The sequence below is a fragment of the Phaseolus vulgaris genome, chromosome 2, assembly GCF_000499845.2.
Source record: "Phaseolus vulgaris cultivar G19833 chromosome 2, P. vulgaris v2.0, whole genome shotgun sequence".
Taxonomy (NCBI): domain Eukaryota; kingdom Viridiplantae; phylum Streptophyta; class Magnoliopsida; order Fabales; family Fabaceae; genus Phaseolus; species Phaseolus vulgaris.
Window position 1 is genome coordinate 31,084,790 of NC_023758.2, and position 23,326 is coordinate 31,108,115.

The window sequence follows — 23,326 nt, forward strand, 5'->3', positions numbered from 1 at the left end:
TTGGTGGTGGTGGTGTTGTTCATCTCATGTACGTTAGAGGTGTGAATTAATGTGCATCTACATTTATGTTTAAGAAAACTGTGGTGTAATTCATTGGGGTGCATCAAACTACTATTTGCATATTGGGGAAACGTTATTTTTTAATGGGGGTAAATGAAATTGGGGTTCATCTGGTGCGGTGATCATGTTCTTGGTCGTGCGGGTTGCGTGGGTTGCATTCGTTCGGTGTGGTAGTCGCGTGACTTGCATTTGTCAGGTGCAATGGTCGTGTTTGCGATCTGTGGTGGAGCCGATCATCTGAGTAGCTTGTGGTGGTGTCGTTCATCTTGTATCAGGTTAAAGGTAGTGTTGTTGGTGCTCTGTTTTTGTGGGAATTAGGGTGCATCTGCATTTATGTTTAAGAGAATCCAAGTGTAATTTTTTGGGAAAAACAATTTTTTAGTGCATCCGGTGTGTTGTACGCGTTCGTAATCGTGCGGGTCACAGTGAAACATTTATTTGTAATTTTTGTATGAACTTATTTATTTGAGGTACTTTGAAGTTATATAATTCTCATTTACTACTAAATGTAGTTATTTAAGTGTTGTGGACTTATTTGTTTTAACTACTTTAAGAAATTATATTATTGAAATAGTTTTTTTATATATAAAGTAAACTCTTACGAGTTTACGAGTCGAGTCTACGGAGCTCCCATGAGTCTGTATAGATTCTCAAGTTTGACAACCTTAAGTAATACTATAGAGATAAAGTTTAAGACTCACCAAAAAAAGAATAAAAAAAGCAGTAAAACTGTAGACACAACAAGTGTGATTTTGATAAGAAAAAAACACCGATTAGTTCTTGAGGTCTATCTGGTAACAACCTCTCGAGACTTCTTGCTAATGGTTTCATCAACAAAGCATATTTGTGTATAGTTAGGGAAAATCAAACTAACTGAGGTTTAGGTAGCTTGGTAGGATGCCGACCTCGCTATGACCTAATCCAGTAGAATTACCGACGTAATCCATGTAATAGTTGTAATGTTAAGAAGTCCATCCATAGCATGATGAGTAATCTCGTCAGTTTTAGCTGAATGAGTGCCAGCAACGTAGACTAGAAATTTATACAATTAAGAAGACCATGCATAGCATGAGAGTAATTTCCTTAGTGCAACTAAAGGAAATTCCGACGTTGCTTGGTTATTAAATATTTGTTAAGAAGACCATGCAAGGCGTGGAGTGTGATCTCCTCAGCGTGAGCTGAATGAGGTACCAACGACGTTTGTTTTGAAAATAATAATATTAAGAAGACCATGTATTGCATGGAGCGAACCTTTTTCAGGTCAGCTGAAAGCGGTGTTAACGTCGTTGGTTGATTATTTTATATGCTACGAAGACCATGCATGACATGAAGCTTAATATAGTAGAATAAATACGCACATATAGAGTTTGGCAAAAGCAGATAAATACAGTGAGTTCACCAGAAAATAACATGCCTATAATACGGTTACTCCTTGACTATCTTCCCATTCACCACAATTTTGAATGGGTCGAATTCTGATTAGATGAGGTCAGGATAGAGAGCTCAGAACTATTCCAGGGCGGCGCTAAAACCATCCACGAAGCCACGGGCGATCTCATCTTTGGCAGCTTCAAGGGCGGTGTCAAAGGTCTGAACTTTGGTTTGGAAAAGATTCTCAGTGGTAGCAAACTCCTTTTGTTTCAGAGACATGTCAGCCAAGGTTTGTTGCAGTTTAAAGTGGGCATCATCTCTATCCCGAGAAGTGTCGCGAAGTTGAGTTTCCAAAAGAGCGACGTTCTTTTGCACTGTGGCCAGATCTTCTTCAAGTTGTTTCCTTTGAGAGTCAAAAAGGGTGGCTTAAGTTTCATGTGACCGAGCAAGGTTGTTCAAGTATTGCAGAAAGTCTGTCCAAGTGGTCAGTGTGGGGACTAAGGCAGTACTGGCCGCCAGAGGTCGAGCGTTGGTGGGAAGAGTGTTTTGTTTCAGGTATCGGTTGAGAGGGCTCGGTGTGTGTATGCCTCATGCGTGTTCACTTCAAAGGAAGGGTGTCGGTCTTCTCCGAATCATCTGAAGGGGCGATGGAGGTGGCCTTTTCTTTCTTCTTTAGGCGAAGTCTCATGTCAGCTCTGCTTAGTGACATGGTGTTTTGTGCATGAAAATTAGGGTTAGTTGTCAATATAAAGAAGGAATAAATGGAAAAGTAGTGAAGGAGTAAAATATCAATGTAAACTTTAACATCGATAGGTTGGGGTTCAAGCTTTAGGAGTACAGAGGTTTCAAATATGGTGTCCAAATGATCAAGTGTTGTGCAACCATTTAATTCGTTGTTTTTTAAATCATCTACAGAACGGGGAGTTTGGCTTTGGGGTCGAGGAGACCAATATAAATGGAACCTGGTTAAAAGGTTGGAATCAGGACAATCAGTTTGGATTTTGAGAAATTTTCCTTTAAATGTTTTATAGGAAGACTGAAATAGCAATAAGAGGCCTCGTCCAGAGACGCCATTGAGAGAAGCCCGGGAGGTTCGTTTGGAGGGTTTGAATTCAAAAAAGTAAAACAACATGTTGCGTGTAGGAGTAATGTCAAAGTGGGTGCAGAGAATTTGGAAGACCCTGATGAAGGCCCAGTTGTTGGGGTGGAGTTGAGCAGGAGCAACGTTCATGATAATCAAAACACCATTTTCGAAAGGTGATAGAGGAAGGCGAACGTCGAGTTTAATGAAGAGACTTTCGTAAAAGAAGCATAAAGGTTGTTCGTTTTGGCGGTCTTTGCAAACAGGTTCATCAAGGGTATTGGGAACGACAACAATTTGTGATTCAAGACCAGAACGACTCAAGGTTTGGGCATGGCGGAAGTTTTCAATCTTGGTGGAAGAAGTAAAGACAAAGAATTCGCGAAGAACGTTGCGTCTAGCCTAAGAGTAAATGGAGTTATAATCCATTAAGAGAGAAAGGACAAGTACAATAGTAGAGGATACAATTAGGAAGTTCATAAGTATACAGTGGATTAAAGCAGCAAGCTAGAAAGTCTAACGATGCGTACCTGAAAGCGCGGTTGAGAAGAAGAGAGAGTTGGACAGTGGAGTGAGTGAATGAGCAAAGTTAGGATGATGGTGAATAAGCGGGAAGAGGAAGAGCGGGAAGAGGAAGGTTAATGAAATGAGAGTTATTTCAAATGGGCGAGTAAGGTTATGACACGTGGATGGAGTTGCAGCATTTAATGGTTGAAGGGACATGTGTCCAAAAGTAATGATGGGTGTGGGAATCGATGGTGATGGGAGTGCCATAGTGTGTTGTGCCAGTTGGTATGCTGGAAAGCAGGGGTGGGCACGATTGACTTAGCCTCATTGACTCACCCTGGTAAGGAGGGTCGTGAGCCGACCATTCCTAAGAAGGAAGGAACATGAAAGGCCAAATTAGCCTCATTGGCTTATGCCTGAGGTTGAGGGGTTGTATGAGTATGGGTTGATTGATGAATAAGGTAACATTCAGATGCCGATCATAATGAGACTTAAAGGAGAAGGAGGCGTTACCGAAAGGGAGTAATGGAAATTAATATGAAATAAAGTTGTTGGTTACAGAGAATGACGAGGGACCGAGTCTACTATAAGAGGAGGCGGAGACCTATGAGAAGGGGGCAGAAAAAAAAACTGAGGGTCATTTGTCTTGGCTAGAACACTAACATATGAGTTTTGGTCTAGTTTCACCATATTTTTTATATTTTCTTTATTTTTATTTTTTTTAATAATACTTTTTTCATAGAATGACAGATAATTGTTATTACTTGAAATGTTAGTCTAGATGAGAGGTCAAGTTACATATTCATCCTAACCTGAAAAACTTTTATAAAAAAAGGTATATAGAAAATACTTTAACCCTTTTAAAAATAATTTCGGTTAATGAGTAACCAATAAAAAAAACACTAAGATGTATGAATTTTTTTATATTCATATTACATCTACATCAAAATCAAGTCTAATACAAGTTTAACTTTGACTTCCACATTTCTGACTGATATTTTCTTGTATTAGTTACCGTAATTGCAATTTTGCATCATGGGTATTAAAATTTTAGTCTAACATTTTTACTCTTTTTTTTTTACCGAAAATGTTCATCTAGTTCTAGAAACTATAACAAAACGTGAAACTTATAAATTGCAAATATTTGCCTTTTGTAAAAGAGACGTGATCTTGTACGAATAAAATAAATTCGACCGATTATTGTAATAATAAAATAAACAAAAAGCAAATAGTTTTTGAAAAAACAAAATCTTTTAGAAATTATTTTTACTCATTTTTTATACTTTCTAATTTAAAAATAGTACAATTTTGTTTTCCGAAACAACACTACATGTATAAAACTTAATTTTTTTATTAATTGTAGCATTATTTTTCCTACGTCCATTTATCACTTCTATCAAAATTATTAATTTTAATATTAAAAAATTTGACATTTGCACGACATATAGATATGTATATTATCTATATTTTTTTATATACTGTCATAGGTTTTGGTGTACATAATTGCAATAAAATATCATTGAACTCTTTTACATTATGTATACCCAAGTAAAATTAAATTAAAAGAAATACTTGTGACACAAAAATTGAAGTGGTTCTACCGTCAATAGTAAACATTTGCAACTGGTTAACACCAATTCTAACCATCCAGTGAAGAAGATAAAAGTCTCAGTAACTCTTTACAATATTCGACACAGATGAATATGTTCCTAGAATTCCAAAAATTACTCCAAATGCAGCAATTACTAAACTCAACACAACATGTGTCAAAGTAAAGATATAAGAAAGTGTGTAAATAGAGTCGGGATAATAATAACAATAATAATAATGATTTATAAAATATGATTCTAGATAAAATAAATTTAAAATTAAATGCAAGAACAACAGTATCATACTTGTGTACACGTCGCTTTTTTCCCCACAATTCTCATAAAACATAAACTTGGAAATATCACTGACTGAAAATTTCCCAAAATTAGTTTGCAGTTTCACTGAAATTCTTAATAGAAATTATAAGTGGTCACAAATGTTTGACAGGGAAATATTTGTGATTGAGTGTGTTTATGTGAAAGTGATTGGAGTGTTTTCTTACCACAAGTATACTGAAGATAGAGCCAATTAGAGCCATCACATACCCTGAAATTGTAACAAAATGGTGTTAAAGAGTCACTTAGGTTCATATGACATACCATTTTCTATATTCAACGTAGAATTTTCTTAATGAAAATGTTTGATCATTTTTTTATGGAAATTAATAAAGATATAAGAAGTAATCGGCACTTCAACTTAGGTTAGAAATAGAAATAGTCCAACTCACATAAAATTATGAGAAATTAACACTTCAGAAAGGCAACTGAAAAGATACAAACTTATATGAACCTATGTTATCATAATATACCTACCTCAAATACACATATGAGTAGAAAACAAATATAAAAATATATGCTTATGAACATAAAGCTATATTAATTTTTGTACTGTCCTTAACTAGTTGAGCAGTCACATTACAAGTAATACTACAAAATTAAAGTTCAAGCTCACCAAAAAAGGGAATCAGAAAAGCAGCACAAACTGTAGATACAACAAGTGCAATTATGATAAGAACGAAACACCAATAAGTTCTTGAGAGTCTATCGGTAGCAACTCCTCGAGACTTCTTGCTAATGGGTTCATGAACAAAGAAAATTTGTGTATAGTTAGGGAAAATCAAACTAAAATTATTCCTGAATTTGATCAAGCTATCTCCAATTATCGCATTCATGACATACTAGTTTTAGGCAAAAAGGATATTTAGTGAATGGGTTGATTACCTGAAAAAGAGTAAGGAACACATGGGTAAAAAATGTTCACTTTAGTTAAACTAATGAAATAATGCTAAGAGACCAAGAAATTATCATACTTACTGTTGTCCATATTGCAACCTTTGAAGCAGATGCATTTCTTGGCAAATTTAATGTTATTTGAGACAAAGTGTCGTTGCCAAAAGCAAGGAATCCCATGATGGCAACACCTCCATATATTGCAACAGACAATACAAAATTGTGTGCGAACAAATGAGTTTAAGAATTTGATATTAAAAAATAATTAATCAAAAATATTTTTCCTGTTACAGACAAAATAAAGGAGATAGCATACCATACTATTAATGCTTTAGTAAATTGTGTTTTGTCAGCCATAGATTGGTAGATATTTGGAAAAACTGAATGGCCTGCAAAGCAAAACCCGTGGATGCCAATAGCTAATGGAATGCCACTCCATTTTACCAATTTAGTGTTATGATGGAATCCAACACCATCCATTATCCCAACACAAAACACACAGACAACAATCAATAATGTTGCAAAAACCCTTCCAGCTGCAAATCATAACAAAAATTTCGTTAAGGAAATGTTAATTTGTAAAATTGAAAACAAAGGAAATGTCCTTTACACTTTGGAGTACCTGACAATGCAGAGATTATACGAAAATCCTTCAACAAAACAATTGGGAAAAAAGTAAGTGCAGCAAAAATTCCAAACAAGTGCACTGAATCTAATTGGAAACTACCCAAATCTAATGATGTTCCTGGAAATAGTATGGTGAGGTTGTCTCCTTCCAAGGTGATGAATTCTACACAACATGACTACACTCACAAAAAGATGTGTTATAAATACATTAAAACAAACATAAGAAATGGTTGCAAAACTTACATATAATTCTGTGTACAGGATGATCTGCAATAATTCCATAAGTATATATTGGTTAGTATTTAAGTGAAAAAGTTACATCTCAGCATTCTGTGACATGAGTTTGTATTATACAACAGATAAAGATAAACAGTGAATAATCTTGAGAAGCATTTCTTAGGATCCTAAATTAAACTTTAAGAGATAAAAAAGAAAAATGACCAAAACTAGATAAAACCATGGTACAAAACTGAATAAAAACAATCATCTAGTCGGAATCAAATAGATTGACTTTGAGGTTCAAAGAAATCCAATTTAGAATGGAGGAATTTAAGCCTCACAATTAATAAGAAACAGAAATAAATCCCAGAAAAGATTTATCTATGGAGTAACAAGCACTGCACAAGGATTTTCAAATAATTTAAATAAATATGTAGATAACTCACTGATACGAAAATACGACCATATTTTCCAAATGCAGCTTCTCCTATATCTGGGTAGCTATTGATTCCTTCTCTGCTTTCAAAGCAATATCTCATAAGGGTAGTTGTATAGCAACAAATGATAGCAAAAAGAATCATCAACACCATGCTCATCCAACCAGCTTCTTTCAATGTATAAGGTGTTGAGAGAATGCCAACTCCAACCATCACATTAGTTGTTGCCATTTGCCAAATGTAAAATACGTTATCACCTCAGAAAATGACCAGATTGCAATAAAAACTGTGGATAGTTCAGTTAGGTGCAAGTGTTTGCTATGAAATAACATACCATTGAAAATTGTTTGAATTAAGCTGCACCCACGACTAATGGGCAATTCGCCTACTAAATGCTCTTGCGCTGCATTTTCCTTCAGTGATGTTGATTGTGTAGGGACTTCAGGACTAGAGAGGAAAGGAGTTTTTCCATCTATTTGTATGCTATGTTTTGAACGATTTTCAAAATTGGAAAATATAATACTTGGTACTCGTAGAATTGAATCAAAATTTGGAGTTGCTGGAAGTGTGTAAGAATTTGTAGTCTCTCTGTCATAAGAAGAAAACAAGGAAATTAATAAGAGACTAATCAACATTATTATCATGACAAGTGTTAGAGATCCCACATCGGCTAGAGATTAGAGTATTTCATTGTATATAAGTGGGTGCAAACCTCACCCCATGAGTCGATTTTATGGGGTTGAGTTAGGCTTAAAGTCCACTTTGTAATATGGTATCAGAGTCAATTAAAGTCTATCCTAGCGAATGTTTGTTAGGTTTATCAGGTCGCCCGCTATCGGGCCTTTATCGGACTACGGACCACCCATAATATGTTATCCCAGACACAAGCTGTCATGCTCGGCGTGAGGGGGGGTGTTGGAGATCCCACATCGACTAGATATTAGAGTATTTCATTGTATATAAGTGGGTGCAAACCTCACTCCATGAGTTGGTTTTATGGAGCTTAAAGTCTACTTTTAATAACAAGACTGCGCATAATAAATCTTTACGTAAGTTTTTTTTTTATATAAAAGTATGCTTTACAATTCTCCTTATCAAAGTGAAATCTGATACCTATTATTCTGATAAACATAAAGTTACTACTAATGCTATAGAAAGGATGTATAGTGATGCATGTTAAGTTCTCCAATGTGTAATATAAAATAGTTTTTACAACTATCACAATTTTAGTATTTTAAATATTTAAAATGAAATAATTTTAAAATTTATTTAATAATATGATTTGAATCACACATTTCACTCTTTTTCTTTTTTTTTTTTACTAATTTATCAAAATTTAAATGATCTATTTTGTTGTTACTTAGACAGGTTTTTAATTAAACAGTTAGAGTTATAATTGTAAAACGTAGTTATGAGCAATATATTTTCTCCTTTTATGTTAACCCAATTGATGTGACATATTCTTTAAGAAAATTAACCTAATGATATAATATTTTAAAAGATTTTAAAATATATTTTTAATTAGAATAATCATCAAAAATATTTTTATTTTTAAAAGCTTCCTTCAATTACTCATTCTAATATTGATTTTCCATGTAAAAATGATTATCTAATACAAATTATTATATTTTTATAGAAAATTTAAAAAAAAAGTGTAATAAATTTGTATAAGGGAGACAATTTTATATATTTAGAAGTAAAAATAATAATATTTAAATATTTATAAAAATAATGTAAGAGTGATGGTTTAGTTATAAATTATTTTTTAGAAAAAATTAATTAAAGTAAAGTATACTAAATTTACATTGATTGAGGAAAAAAAGCTTAAATCACTCTTTCACTCATCCAACCATAGAAACAAATTTATAGTTTTTTTAATGTTATATAAGAATATATTAAAAATAGAAGCAACATGCCCACTGAATGTAAGTATTAAAAATATAAGAATATATTTGACAGTCAATTCATTAATCATATCTGACAATTAATGTAAGTATGCATTTTCTTTAGAAGTATAAAATTTATAAAAATAAAGTCTATAAATAAGTTATAAGAGTTGATATTTTATTTTATTTTAAATTTCACCTTTTTATCCTTTTTTTTCAATATTCTTTCTATCCCTTCTTTAGAAATTTAAATTATGAGGTTATTTGTACTTTAAACATATTAAATTATTAAATCCCTATGAAAGTAGCAATCAATATATTAAGATAGTCTGAACATATTTTTGATCTCAGATTAAAACTTTTGGAGTTTTAGTAATATAATTAGGATCTCTAAAAAATGGAAATTAATAGTTTTGCTGGTACCACATTTCCTTCAGATAAGAAAAAATAATTTAAGTTGAATCTATTGAATTAAAATTTAATTTTAAATGTGTGAAATTTAAATTGTATCGTGAATTTTCTCTATGTAATACTTATTTAGAAAAAAAGGTATTTATTGAATTAGCTCTTGTTAAGTTGAATTTGGACATTCAACTAAGTTATAACAATTATTAAACGTAAAATTGTTGTTATAGTATAATGGACGAAAATGGTAATATTTATAATACATTGAAACTCTTTAGTATCGTTCACGTTATGACTATGAGGTTTGAACAAGAAAAATGTCAATTAATCTTCTCTTCTTAATAATACTTAAGGTTAGAGACAAAGATAAAGTCACTTAAAAACTTAAGATTGTCCTGTGATGCATAATGTTTGTGGAACTTATTGAATACTCTCACTTAAATACTAATGTAGTTGTTTAAGAGTTGTAATATGTAAACAAAAATGATTTTAGTTTGGTAACTTATTTTTATATCATACATTGCATCAGTTTTACTTTTTTTTTATAATTAGTTGATCTTTATCTAATTATTAATTTAATATTTTTATTTGATATTTATATAATTATAATTTTATTTTTTATATTTGATATTAAAAAAAAGGAAATCTGCATCTTTTTTACATTGAACATTTGATTTCCTTAGTTATGATTTTTATTTTTTTATATAAAAGTATTTAATTAATATTTAAAAAAATAAAAGATGGTTACAAAGATATAGGTATATCCATTTCCCTAATGTGGATGAGAATATGATAACAAATTTATACGGAAGAATTTTTATTTTAAAAATATAAATGATATAATGAAAGCCACATTTGTTGTCTCCTCTTGTGATCCCTAACCATGGGTCATTTGATGAGAAGAGAATCAAAGCAAGCACTAGAAGTTATTCAAAGGGAGGTGGGTTACAGGTAAAAGAGGGTAAGGGTAATACATTTCCTAACATAATGGATTCCTCAGCAGAATCCAATGGTACAATATATAAATTGCTATTAGGCCTTAGAGGCACTATTGGTGGTGGGCATCCTATAAGCTTATGCATGTATTTGGCATCCTATATAAGTATATAGAAAATATTGAGAGTGGTGTAAGCAAGAAGGAAAATGATAGTTTGAAGAATTTTATATAATTTTTTTATTGATGGGAAAGATAAATTTGTAATTAAATTATATGAAAAAAAATATTAAAATAATAGTATTAAGAGTAATGTAATTGTATAAAAATTGTGAGTTGTCAATATCATTACTCAAACAAAAATTATGTTGATATTAGACTATGAATTTTGATAAAACTAAGCTTCTTAGTTCTGATTTAGTGCAGATGTATAATGGAAAGTGCAATTAACAAATAAATTCTTAGTTCTGATTTAGTGCAGATGTATAATGGAAAGTGCAATTAACAAATAAATTATCATGACTGTGAGTGTTATTTATGAAAGATCCAACCTGAACATTCTTCAGAGTAAATACTATTACAATTATGTTAAAGTATGTCTTAGCACATAAGAGATTTAAGGTCTTATGGTGTTAGTTCAACAAATGTAAGCATAGCCTTGTGAAAATATCTCCAATTAACCCAAACATTTTTTGAAGAGTAAATTATGAGAGACTATATTAAGATAATTTGAAGAAAGTAATACAAAATTGTTTAGGTATGATTAATTTTATGTTAGGATAAGTGTGTAATCTAATTAGTTGATGGTACTAGTTATAGGTTCAACTTCTATGTTTAATCACCCTAATCTTTATTTGTATATATGTTATACAGATTTTACTGTTTGATAAAAAAAAACTTTGATAAACAAATTAAAATTTCAAAAAATCCTAAAAAAAACAATATTGCATACCATAACTGAAGGCAACAAAAACAAAACAAAAAGTAATAATAGCAAAGGATTTAAACAAAAAGTAGTAGACAAAGAAGAAGTATTTACTTGTAACTTTGAGGCCATTGGAGAGAAGTGAAAGAGTGAGAGTGGGTTGTATGAATTTCTTCCTCCTCATCACTGCTACCACTCTCACTCTCTAACTTCCCACTTTCAATAAACTGTGCATCTTCGTTTATATCATCTTCAAAGAAAAGCTCAAGGTCTTTCTCCTTCTTGTTGCCGTTACTAACCATTGCTCCAACTCTATCCCAAACTAAACGATGAGTGAGGAAACAAGTTTTCAGCCGTTACTAACCATTTGTTGCTGCAAATATATAACAAATAACCTTGGATTTGTGTTTATTTAATTGAATAATTTTAATTTTTTTATTTAAATAGATAATTAAATAATTTAGAGTTTGTATTTATTTAGAGTTTTTAATTATTTAAGAATTGTATTTATTTCAGACTAAAAGGAGAACATTAAATAATTTAGGATTTGCATTTATTTAAAAATTAATAATTAATAAATTTTATTTATTTCATATTTTTATTTAAGTAAGACATTAAATATTTTAGGATTTGTATTTATTTAAGATAATTTAGGAATTTTATTTATTTTAGACTTTTATTTAAGTAGGACATTAAATAATTTAGAATTTATATTTATTTAGAATTTTGAAAAACTTATAAATTTAATTTATTTCAGATTTATAATTTTAGTAATTTTATTTATTTTAGACTTTTATTTATATAACAAATTTTATTTAAATATTTTTTTACGTGATTTTATATTTAGAAATCCATTTATTGTGAACTAATTTACCAAAGATTAATTAGATGATACCATCGACTTAACCTCTCCACCATAACAATTTCAACCATAGATTATTAGGTTTTTGGTTTTCTTCTTCTTCTATTTTGTTCATATTTGATTCAATAAATTTAACATTACTTGAATACATAGAATACATAGTTCTTTATGAGAAAATAAAAAAATTCTCTCTCAAGAAACTAACATATTCAATCTCCAGACAATTTCTCAAACCAAATAAGGAGTGAGTTTTTTTTTTTGTTTGTATTTATGGTTTTGAGAGTGGGAGAGTGGATGGGGGAGAGGGTGGAAGGTTTTTTTTCATTCTTCATATAATGAAGAGATTTGTGGAGATTTATGTAGGATTGTTGTATTTGAGCAAAATACCCTTTTGTATGCATTTTATTACAATATACAAAATTAAATATTACATAAATTTATTTATAATTTCAAAAATATTTAATTATATTATTAATAACAACATACAATTATAAATAATGAAAATAAAAAAATTATAATATTAACAAATTATATATAGTTATATAAAATAATAAATGAATACAATAATAAATATTATTTTCATAAAATTTTATTTCAATTTAACACAAAAATATTTTCTATTATATTTTTAATTTTTTTATTAAAAAATATAGGTAATTATAAATATTATATTAGAAAAAATTAATTAATTCAAACCTATACACAAAAAAAATAATAATTCATTATTCAAATATTTTTTAATAACAAGGATAAATTTGTAAACTTACAATAAACTATCCTCACAAATCCACTCTATCATCCCTCAATCCAAACAACCTCACATATCTTCACACATCTTCTCTAATCCTCACAAATTCACTTCCTTCCCTCCCCACAAATCTCCTCCTCAATCCAAACACAGCAAGGGGTAAATATTGATTATCCAATATGAAAAAAACATGCAGTTGTATTTCTTCTTGAAATTTGGAGTAAAAAATATGCTAAGTAGTCAAAATAAAATAATGACATATTTAAGAACTAGGTCTCGTAAATGTAGTATTGAGGATCTATCTGGTAACAACCCCTCAAGACTTCTAGCTAATGGGTGCATCAACAAAGTATATTTGTGTATAGTTACGAAAAATCAAACTATAATTATTATTGTATTGATCAATCCATCTCCAATTATCCAATTCACGAAACACTAGTTTGAGGCAAAAAGGATATTTAGTGAATGGGTTTGAAAAATGTTCTCTTCACTGAAACTAATGAAGTAGTGCCAAGAGACCAAAAAGATCTCATATTGCAACCTTTGAACCAAATGCATTTTGTGGCAAACATTATTACAATTATGTTAAAGTATGACTTAGCACATAAGAGGCTTAAGGTATTATGGTGTTAGTCCAACAAATATAAGCATAGCCTTGTGAAAATGATATGCAATTAACCCAAACATTTTTTTAAATGTAAATTAAGAGAGACTATACCAAGATAATTTGATGAAAGTAGTTGGAAGTTGTTTATGTATGATTAATTTTATGTTAGGGTAAGTGGCGTAATCTAATGAGTTGATGGTACTGGTTACAGGTTCAAGTTCTACCATGAATCACCTTAATCTTTATTTGTATGTATGCTATACATATTTTATTTTACCGTTGATAAAAAAACTTCGATTCCATACACATAAATAACAAATTAAAATTTCGAAAAGACTCTTATTAGCAACAATATTGTATATTGTTCTCGCCTGCTCGAAGTCAGTCATAGTATGGATGAGCTCTTCTCGGATTTGCTCCTGGTGTTCGGTTGGCAACTGGATGAAGCGCTGACACTTTCCTTCCAGGCTGTGATAGTCCAGCTTCTCTTCCAGGCTGTGGTAGTCCAACTTCTGGGGACGAGAGGGGGGCTCCACTTGCAATTACATTCCGACGCTCAAGTCAGTGAGAGCATAAAATATTGTGTAAATAGTAAAATATATTGCAAAGATGAAAGTTGAGATACTCCCTGTGGTGGTTGTCTATTTATAAGCCTTCATGGGTTTGGATTCTTTACTCTGGTTCCTCTAGATATCAATGTGTCATATTATGGTAACTTTACATAAAATTTGAATATCATGTAATATAATCGGAGCATTTATCTAATATAATAAGGGATATTAGGCAAATAAATTAGAGCATTTATGTGATATAACCAGGAATGTCGTGCAGGTAATTATCGCATTTATGAGATGTAATTGGGGATATTAAGCGGACATTTGTGGTAGGTGAGAGAGAGCTATGTTACATAGTGCTGACTCTACCACTACTACTGTTGCAGGGCCTAAAGATGAGGTCCATTAGGCTCAGCCTGAATGTATGGTCAAGCTCATGCTCTTCCTAGGGGGATGTATGGTCGGTCATACACCTAGCAAGTACGGGACAATACACATACCATAATTGAAGGCAACAAAAACAAAAGAAAAAGTAATACCAAAATATTTAAACAAAAAAGTAGTAGGCGGCAAAGGAGAAGTTTTTACTTGTAACTTTGAGGCCATTGGAGAGAAGAGTGAGAGTGTAAGACATTAAATACTTTAGGATTTATATTTATTTAAAGTTTTGAATCATTTAAAAAATTTATTTATGAAAAACATTAAATAATTTAAGATTTGTATTTATTTAGAAGTTTGAATAATTTAGAATTTTTATTTATTTCATATTTTTATTTAAGTTAGACATTAATAATTTAGGATTTGTATTTATTTAAGATTTTGAATAATTTAAGAATTTATTTATTTTAGATTTTTGTTTGAGTAAGACCATTAAAGAATTTAGAATTTATATTTATTTAAAATTTTAAAAAATTTAAAAATGTTATTTATTTCATATTTTTATTTAAGTAGAACATTAATTAATTTAAAATTTGTGTTTATTTAGAAATTTTAGAAATTTTATTTATTTCATATTTTTATTTAAGACAAAATTTGTATTTATTTAAGATTTTGAATAATTTAAGAATTTTATTTATTACTTATACTTTATATAAGTAGAACACTAAATAATTTAGGAATTGTATTTTTTAAAAAATTTGAATAACTTAGGAATTTTATTTATTTTAAAATTTGATTTAAGTAGGACATTAAATAATTTAGGATTTATATTTATTTATAAATTTGAATAAATATTTTAAAAAACATGGGCCCGTTCTGCTGCCCAACATTTTTCTATCTGCACCAAGCTTATTATAAATGCACTTAGTTTTAAATCCTGCGCTCATTCAACTGTCCATTACGTTTGGTATCTGCCACCCCTTTTATTTTATACACCTATCAGCTTTTAATTTCTATTTATATATATATATATATATATATGTATGTATGTATGTATGTATGTATGTATTTGTGTAATAAATATTTCAAACAAAGTAATTTGTTAAAACTAGATCCAGTATTAAATTTTTAATGAGAATGTAATTATTTTGAAAAATCTATAATTATTACAAGATAGTACAAATACTTTTTAGGCCCCCTCTCTTTCATATTCCCAACCCCAGTACTTTATTAATTTGCATCATATATCTTCACCATGTTTTGAAAAGCCTGTGTCTATTATGCTGCCCAGTTTTTTTCTATCTGCGCTTATTATATGGGTGTTTCTTCTTGCACCTCTACATTTTTCTTCCTGCTCCCTGAATTCTTCAAAAATACCGAAATTACCCTTTATATTTTTTTATGTTTCCAGAATAATGGTTGCGTAAGTAAATGATATTTTCAGAATAAAAATCTGGAAGACAAAAAATCAGGAACACAGATTTTTTTTTACTTTCGGATTGAATTATAAAACATGTCGAGAAATATTTCGGAAAGAATAATCCAGATTTCATTTTTTAAAGGGGCAAAAAAGTCTTCTCCGAAAATTATGGGGTGTAGGAAGAAATTTGTAGAGGTGCAGGAAGAAGTTGCGTTATTGTATATGCAGTTTTAAAAACTGGGCCTATTCAACTGGCCCATCATTTTGGCTATCTGCCACGCCTGTTTATTTTATACAACCACCAGATTTTAATTTCTTTTAAACAAAATAATTTGTTAAAATAAAAAGAACTAGATCCAGTACTAAATTTGTAATGAGAATTTAAGTATTTTGAAAAATCTATAATTATTATATAATAATGTATTTTCATTTAAAGAAATAAAAATTATTTATATAATAAATTTTATTTAAACATATTTTTACATGATTATATATTTAGAAATCCATTTATTGTGAATTAATTTAGCAAAGATTAATTAGATGATATCATCGACTTAACTTCTTCACCATAGCAATTTTAACCAGAGTTTATTAGGTTTTTTTTTTTTCTTCTTCTTCTTCTATTTTGTTCATATTTGATTCAATAAATTTATCATTACTTGAATACATTCTTTATGAGAAAATCAAAAAATTCTCTCCCTCACAAAACTAACATATTCAATGTCCACAAAATTTCTCAAACCAAATCAAAGCACCATGTGAATTACCCAGTAAGCATAAACAGAAATTTCCAAACTAAACCAACAGCTCATTCAACTATAAATTTTCAAACCAGAGTAAAATATAAATCGCAACAAAACCGCAACAACAATGATAAACAACTCATTCAAATCCAGATCAAAACTGAGACTTTCATTTAAATTTACCTTTCAACAGTTAAAATCGATCCTTCGTCGGACAAAATACGTACAAAGAATGAGTTGGAGCTTTGAACACGCAATACGATGAAGATGGAGCTGAAATAATAAAATAAAATGAAGAAATAAATAGAAAAGAAAGATGGAAGCGATAGAAGAGAATATGCCACGTAGCGAAGGCAAAGGCGAAGGGAGAGAGTGTTGGAGATCCCACATCGACTAGAGATTAGAGCTTTTCATTGTATATAAGTGGGTGGAAACCTCAACTGTATGAGCCGGTTTTATGGGGTTGAGTTAGGCTTAAAGTCCACTTTGTAATATGGTATCAGAGTGAGTGGAAAATAAAACTCATTAACATTAAATATCGGACCACCCATTTTTTCATTTTTTTATATCTTGGTATGCAAATGCTTTGAAAAAATTGAAATAATTTTTAAGTGTTTATTAATGTAATTCATACTTAAGATACCATATGTTAAAGAACTATTATTATTCATGCAATCAATATTATTTTATGTGGTACAACATCTATGCTACTTATTAAGATTGTTTTATTTTTTGTTGACTTAATAGGAAGTGAATGACATACATTAGGAAAAGCTAAATCTATCATTTTGTTCTTGAATGCATTGGAAAAATATATTAATACACTTACTTGCAGAAAATAGTACATATGTATCATTTCATGACTCAAAATTAACTAGATTATTATGTGATATGAGGATAAAAATTAAATTTTATCAAATTTCATGTGTAGTATTTATTACTATTACTATAGGAGAAAAAGTTTATAAAAACTATGAAATAAAAATTTATGGACAAAGTTCAATAAGAAATCAATATTGTATAGCTAGTAATAAGATTAAAATATTAAAATACCATTAAAATTAAATATTAGAAGGTAAATAAACTTACATTGAGAATCTTCTAAGTTAATCAAACGTGGAACATTGCGAAAAGTAAATTTAGCATATAATTAACAAGCTTCTTTCACAGCAAAAACAAATACTGTTAGAACAAATATTATTCCTGCTCTAAATTTAAGAGAAGCACAGTTTCCTATTTTTTCTTCTGTTAGCTTAAATCCATTGAATGTTAATTATATTTTGGGAAAGCAAATGTCTGAATCATTTAAGACATACGATTGATATACTTAATATTTTTCTTATTTTTTTTAAATGTTAATTATTACACTGCTTCTTATTTATTTTTTCTAAGTATCACTTAACATTTGAATATAAGATCCTAATATCAGAAAGAAATGTAGTAAGTTATTCATCACATCCTGAAGAATTTACTAAATTGTAATAAGTTGAGGTGTCAAAGGTGACACTTCAATAAATATTTGATTTTTCTCTTCATTTTATTTGACTTTAACTATACTATTTATTCAGATTTATACTTTTAAAATGTCACAATTTTAGATAAGTGAACTTAAACATAAGTAAGAAACTCAAGTTGTGGAGGCAATTAAGATTGAGATGATTTAAGTGGTTAGAGACGTAGTGTCCATAGATGTCAATATTTTTTTTTTAATTTTGACGCTAGAATGTATTTTTTGAATTTTTTATTGGTAAAAATGAACAAAATTAAAGAAAGTAAATTAAAGTTTGGTTTGTGCTGCGTTTACTGCTAAGACTAATATTTTGTAGATGTTTCGTAATCAATGAAATACTTATCTTAATTACTATGGGAAAATTAGGTTTCGGATTACTCATATCTTTCGTGAAGATAATGCGTGTGATGATAAGTTGCTAATTTATGATTTATTCATAGATAATTATTTCATTGGTATAATAAGCTTTCATCTAGTCTGTTCTTATATTTCTTTATAAATAAGTATAGTCTACATACTTTTTTCATTGTTGATGATTGTTGTTACTTGAAGTGTTAGTCTGAGATTTTACATAGTAATGTCTAACATAAAAAATTTTATATAAAAATACTTTAACCCTTTTAAAAAAAAATGATTAACGAGTAACCAATAAAAAATCACTAAGATGTATTAAATTTTTTTATATTCATATTACATCTGCATCAAAATCAAGTCTAATACAAGTTTAACTTTTACTTCCACATTTCTGACTAATATTTGTCAACACAAAAACTTACCGTATTTGCAATTTTGCATGATGAGTAGTAGAATTTTAGTCTAACTTTTTTACTTCTTTTTTTTTTTACAAAAAATGATCATCTAGTTCTAGAAACTATAACAAAACGTGAAACTTATAAATTGCAAATATCAAGAAAATCATAAAATAGAAACTAATTTTTAGTGACAAAAAATAATTAGTTGTTATAGTAACTAAATTATAGACCATTTTGGAGACTAGAAAATTTTTGGTTTTTAAATTAGTTTTTATTATTGTTAAATGATTTCTAAATTGGTATCTAATTAGCAACCAAGATTTTTGCTACCAAATTTAGTAACTAAATAATTGGTAGTTAAAACCTTGGTTGCTAATTAGATACCAATTTAGAAACTATTTAACAATAATAGAAACTAATTTTTTTTCTAAAATTGATTTCTATTTCATGTTTTTCTTGTAGTGTATTTGCCTTTTGTAAAAGAGACGTTTTTTTTTCGGCAAAGAATTAAAGAAATAAAATAAATGGGACTCTTTAGGGGTGTCCCAACCCTTATACAAACCTATTCAAGCTGGGCTAAGATGTCTGTACAAAACATACCCCTTACTGCATCAAGTAAAAAACATGTTTAAAACCCCTTACAAGGTCTTATGCTTCTAAACACAATCTAGTCATGACAACAAAATAGGTAAACTCTAATACAATATCCCAAAAATCTTTACACTCCAGCTGCTATAACTTGCATACTAAAGCCAAAAAGAAATTTACTACAAACTCTAACAAATCATGCTTTGTGCAGCAGCAAACTCCAATAAAACCCAGACCAAGCATACCACCTATTTGAGCATCACCATCGGTAGCAACAAAACCACTTGCATTCTAAAGCCAAAAGTAATTTACTACAAACTCTAACAAATCATGCTTTGTGCAGCAGCCAACTCCATCAGCAAACACCAGTAAAACCAAGACCAATCATACCACCTGTTTGAACATCACCATTGGTAGCAGCAAAACCACCAAAGATATTCTTGGTTTTATCTAGCTCCAGAGTGATATAAAGCATGTTAAAATCTCCACCTTCGTGAAACAACAACATCTTCAAACCACCATATTTTCACACTTCCATCTTCTTTTTAAATTAATAATTTGCTCCCCTTCAGCTATACCTGCACATCAACACCACCTTTCCCACCTCTCAAACAGGCTTAAACAAGCAAAACAAAGTCCAAAAACATGCTCTTGAAAGAAATATAGCATATTTACTACCACACCCAAACCAGTCATTCATAATATGAATATGGTTAAGATAGCTCCTGTAAAATACATACATCAACATATGAAAAAATAAAAACACTTTTAAACCCTTACCTACTTACCATGTTGACACAGGTTAATGGTGATAATATCCAATCAGAGAAGGAAAAGATAACTTTCTTTACTTTGTGTTTCAACCAAACCCAAGATTGGACTTGCGCCATAGTGAAAATCTCCAATGCGTCTACCTTTTCTTGTTTAAAGATAACCCTGTTTCTATGCTTCCAAATGCTCCATACTATGGAGACCCAAAGGCTTTTCCATAATCTATTGCCCTCTTTGTTAGAGCACATACAATAGAATTGTTCAAAATGAAAAATCAATTCTTTGTGATTCACAGAACTAATTCCCAACCATCTAAAACACATGTTCCAAACTTTACTTGATTCCCTACAAGAAAGAAGGATGTGTGTTGTAGTCTCCTCTTCGGTTCCACATAAAGCACATAAAGTATCTCCTAAAAACACTCCCTTTTTGTGCAGATTCTGTTTTGTTGCTAACCTATTCGAGAAAGCCCTCCACACAAAAAACGTGGTCGATGGCATAACCTTTAAATTCCAAAGCGAACCAAACACGGAAACCCCCTCACACTCGTGGTAAGTTAACTTATTATAAGCGGATTTTACTGAAAAAGTATAAGATGGAGGATCAATCCATATCCTTGAGTCCTCTTTGTCAGGTTGTAGTAACACCTATGATATTATTGACATGAACTCCTCTACCATAGATTTTTCCCATTCAAACCAGTCTCTTCTTCAACTGAAATTCCACTCCCACCCAACTGCATTCCAACTACCAAAATTATCTATAGTCTTGTCTTTAAGCTCGAGTTATTGTATATTCTTTCATATTTTACTCTGAGTTGACCATTGGTTAGCCATTCGTCTTCCCAGAATTTGATCTTCGTCCCTGACCCAACTTTCCAGACCATATTCTGATTGAACCAATTAACTCCTTGGTCTGAAATACTAGCTTTGAATAAATCTAACCACCATCTAGATGTAAATCTATTTTGTTTCGGTGCATATGAATTTGACAACCACCTCAAACAATACTTTGATTCCAATACCTCCTTCCAAAGACCATATTCTGTTGAACCCAGTCTCCATAGCCATTTGGCCAAAAGTGCCTTATTGAAATGCTCAATACGCCTAATACCAAGACCTCCCACCTCTTTCTCTTTACAAATATTATCCCAACTAGTCCAAGCAATTTTCCTCCCTTCTGTACCCCACCCCCACAAAAACTTCCTCTGTAATTTTGTAATCTCTTTGCACACTCCAATTGGTGCTTTAAAAAAGGATAGGTAGAATAGTGGTATAGCGTTGATAACTGATTTTATAAGGCACACTCTTCCCGCGAAAGACAGATTCCTCCCCTTCCATACAGAAAGTTTCTTCCTTATCTTTGATACCACAGGCTCCCAAAAGGAACAGCTAGATGGGTTACCTCCTATAGTTAAACCTAAGTATGAGAAAGGTATCTCCATTATACTACAATTGAGTATTTCAGAGTATAATTTCACCTCATAATTGTCTACTCCAATTGCGCCCAACTTACTCTTAAAGAAGTTTACCCTGAGGCCCGAACTTAATTCAAAACATCTTAAAATAGCCTTAATACACCTAATATTTTGCACGTTTGATTCACATAAGAAGCGGGTATCGTCTGCAAATTGGAGTAGATCCACCTCCACATTTTTAACCCCTATTTTGATTCCTGATAACAGTTTTTTTCTTGTCGCTTGTTTTACAAGCCCAGATAAACCTTATGCGACAATCAGAAACAAAAACGGTGCCATAGGATCCCCCTGTCTAAGACCTCTAGTTGGTTTGAATTCTTTTGTCGGGCTACCATTTACCAAAACCGAGACTGTAGCCGATTCAAGGCAAGCTCTAATCCACTGCACCCACTTTCCACAAAACCCTAGTCTTCTCATCATATAAAATAAGAACTCCCAACTTACCGAATCGTATGCCTTCTCAAAATCAAGTTTCACAATCACCCCCTTCTTCTTTCTCCTTTTCAAGTCATCCACAACAAGAACACTATCTAACAAACCTCTATTGGACAAAAAAGCTGACTGTGAACCATCAATAACCTTCTCAATTACTTTTTTAATCCTATTAGACAGAACCTTTGTCAAAATCTTATAAAGACAACCGACGAGTGATATAGGTCTGTATTCTTCAAGGGATTGAGGGTTCTCAGACTTCGGGATCAAAGTTAAGAATGAGGCATTACAGCCTTTCAGAATCTTCCCCTCTTTGTGAAAGAATTTTACTGCTCCCAACACTTCCTTTTCTAGTAGACACTAGTTATTTTTAATAAAACTAAGAGTTACTCCATCAGGTCCAGGGCTTTTATGACTATCACAATTCCAAATGGCTTCCTTTATTTCCTTTTCCTCGAATGGATCAGTCAATAGTCTATTATCAAATTCAGAAATCTCCTTAAAATCCACATTGTCCAACCTAACTCCAATATCTTCGATGGCCGACATCTTATTCTTGTAAAACTCCTTGACCACCTCATTTACCCTATTTGGTTCTTCCACCCAAATACCAAAGAGATTACAGTGTGCTCCTTTTATCTCACTTCTCATCCTCCTCCATTTGATGGAAGCATGGAAAAATTTTGAGTTTGAATCCCCCTGTTTAATCCATAAGGCTCTTGACTTTTGTTGTAATAAGGATTCGTTCCTCTCATTTATGTCTTGTAGTTGGCTCAAAAGTTCTCTTCTTTCCCTAATCTTGTTTTCATCCAAGCCATCTGCATCATCTCTCATATCTAACTCTTGTATTTTCCTCAAGATTTCGAGTTTGATTTTGTCAACATGCCCGAATACATCTTTATTCCATCCTTTCAGATCGCTCTTTAACATCTTCAGTGTCTCTTTTAACACAAAGATTTCATTGCCCTGGACCAAATAACTATCCCATTTACTTTTAATAAAAATTTTAAACTCCTTATCTTCCTGCCATATGTCAAGAAACCTAAAAGGTTTTGGACCCCTATCCACCACATTTGATTTTAGCTCTAAAGCACAGTGGTCAGATACTTGTCTATCTAAAACATATTGTTTACTTCCTGGTCAATGTTGTAACCATTCAAAGGATATTAAAAATCTATCAAGCCTACTTTTAGCTTTACCATTAGGTCTATAC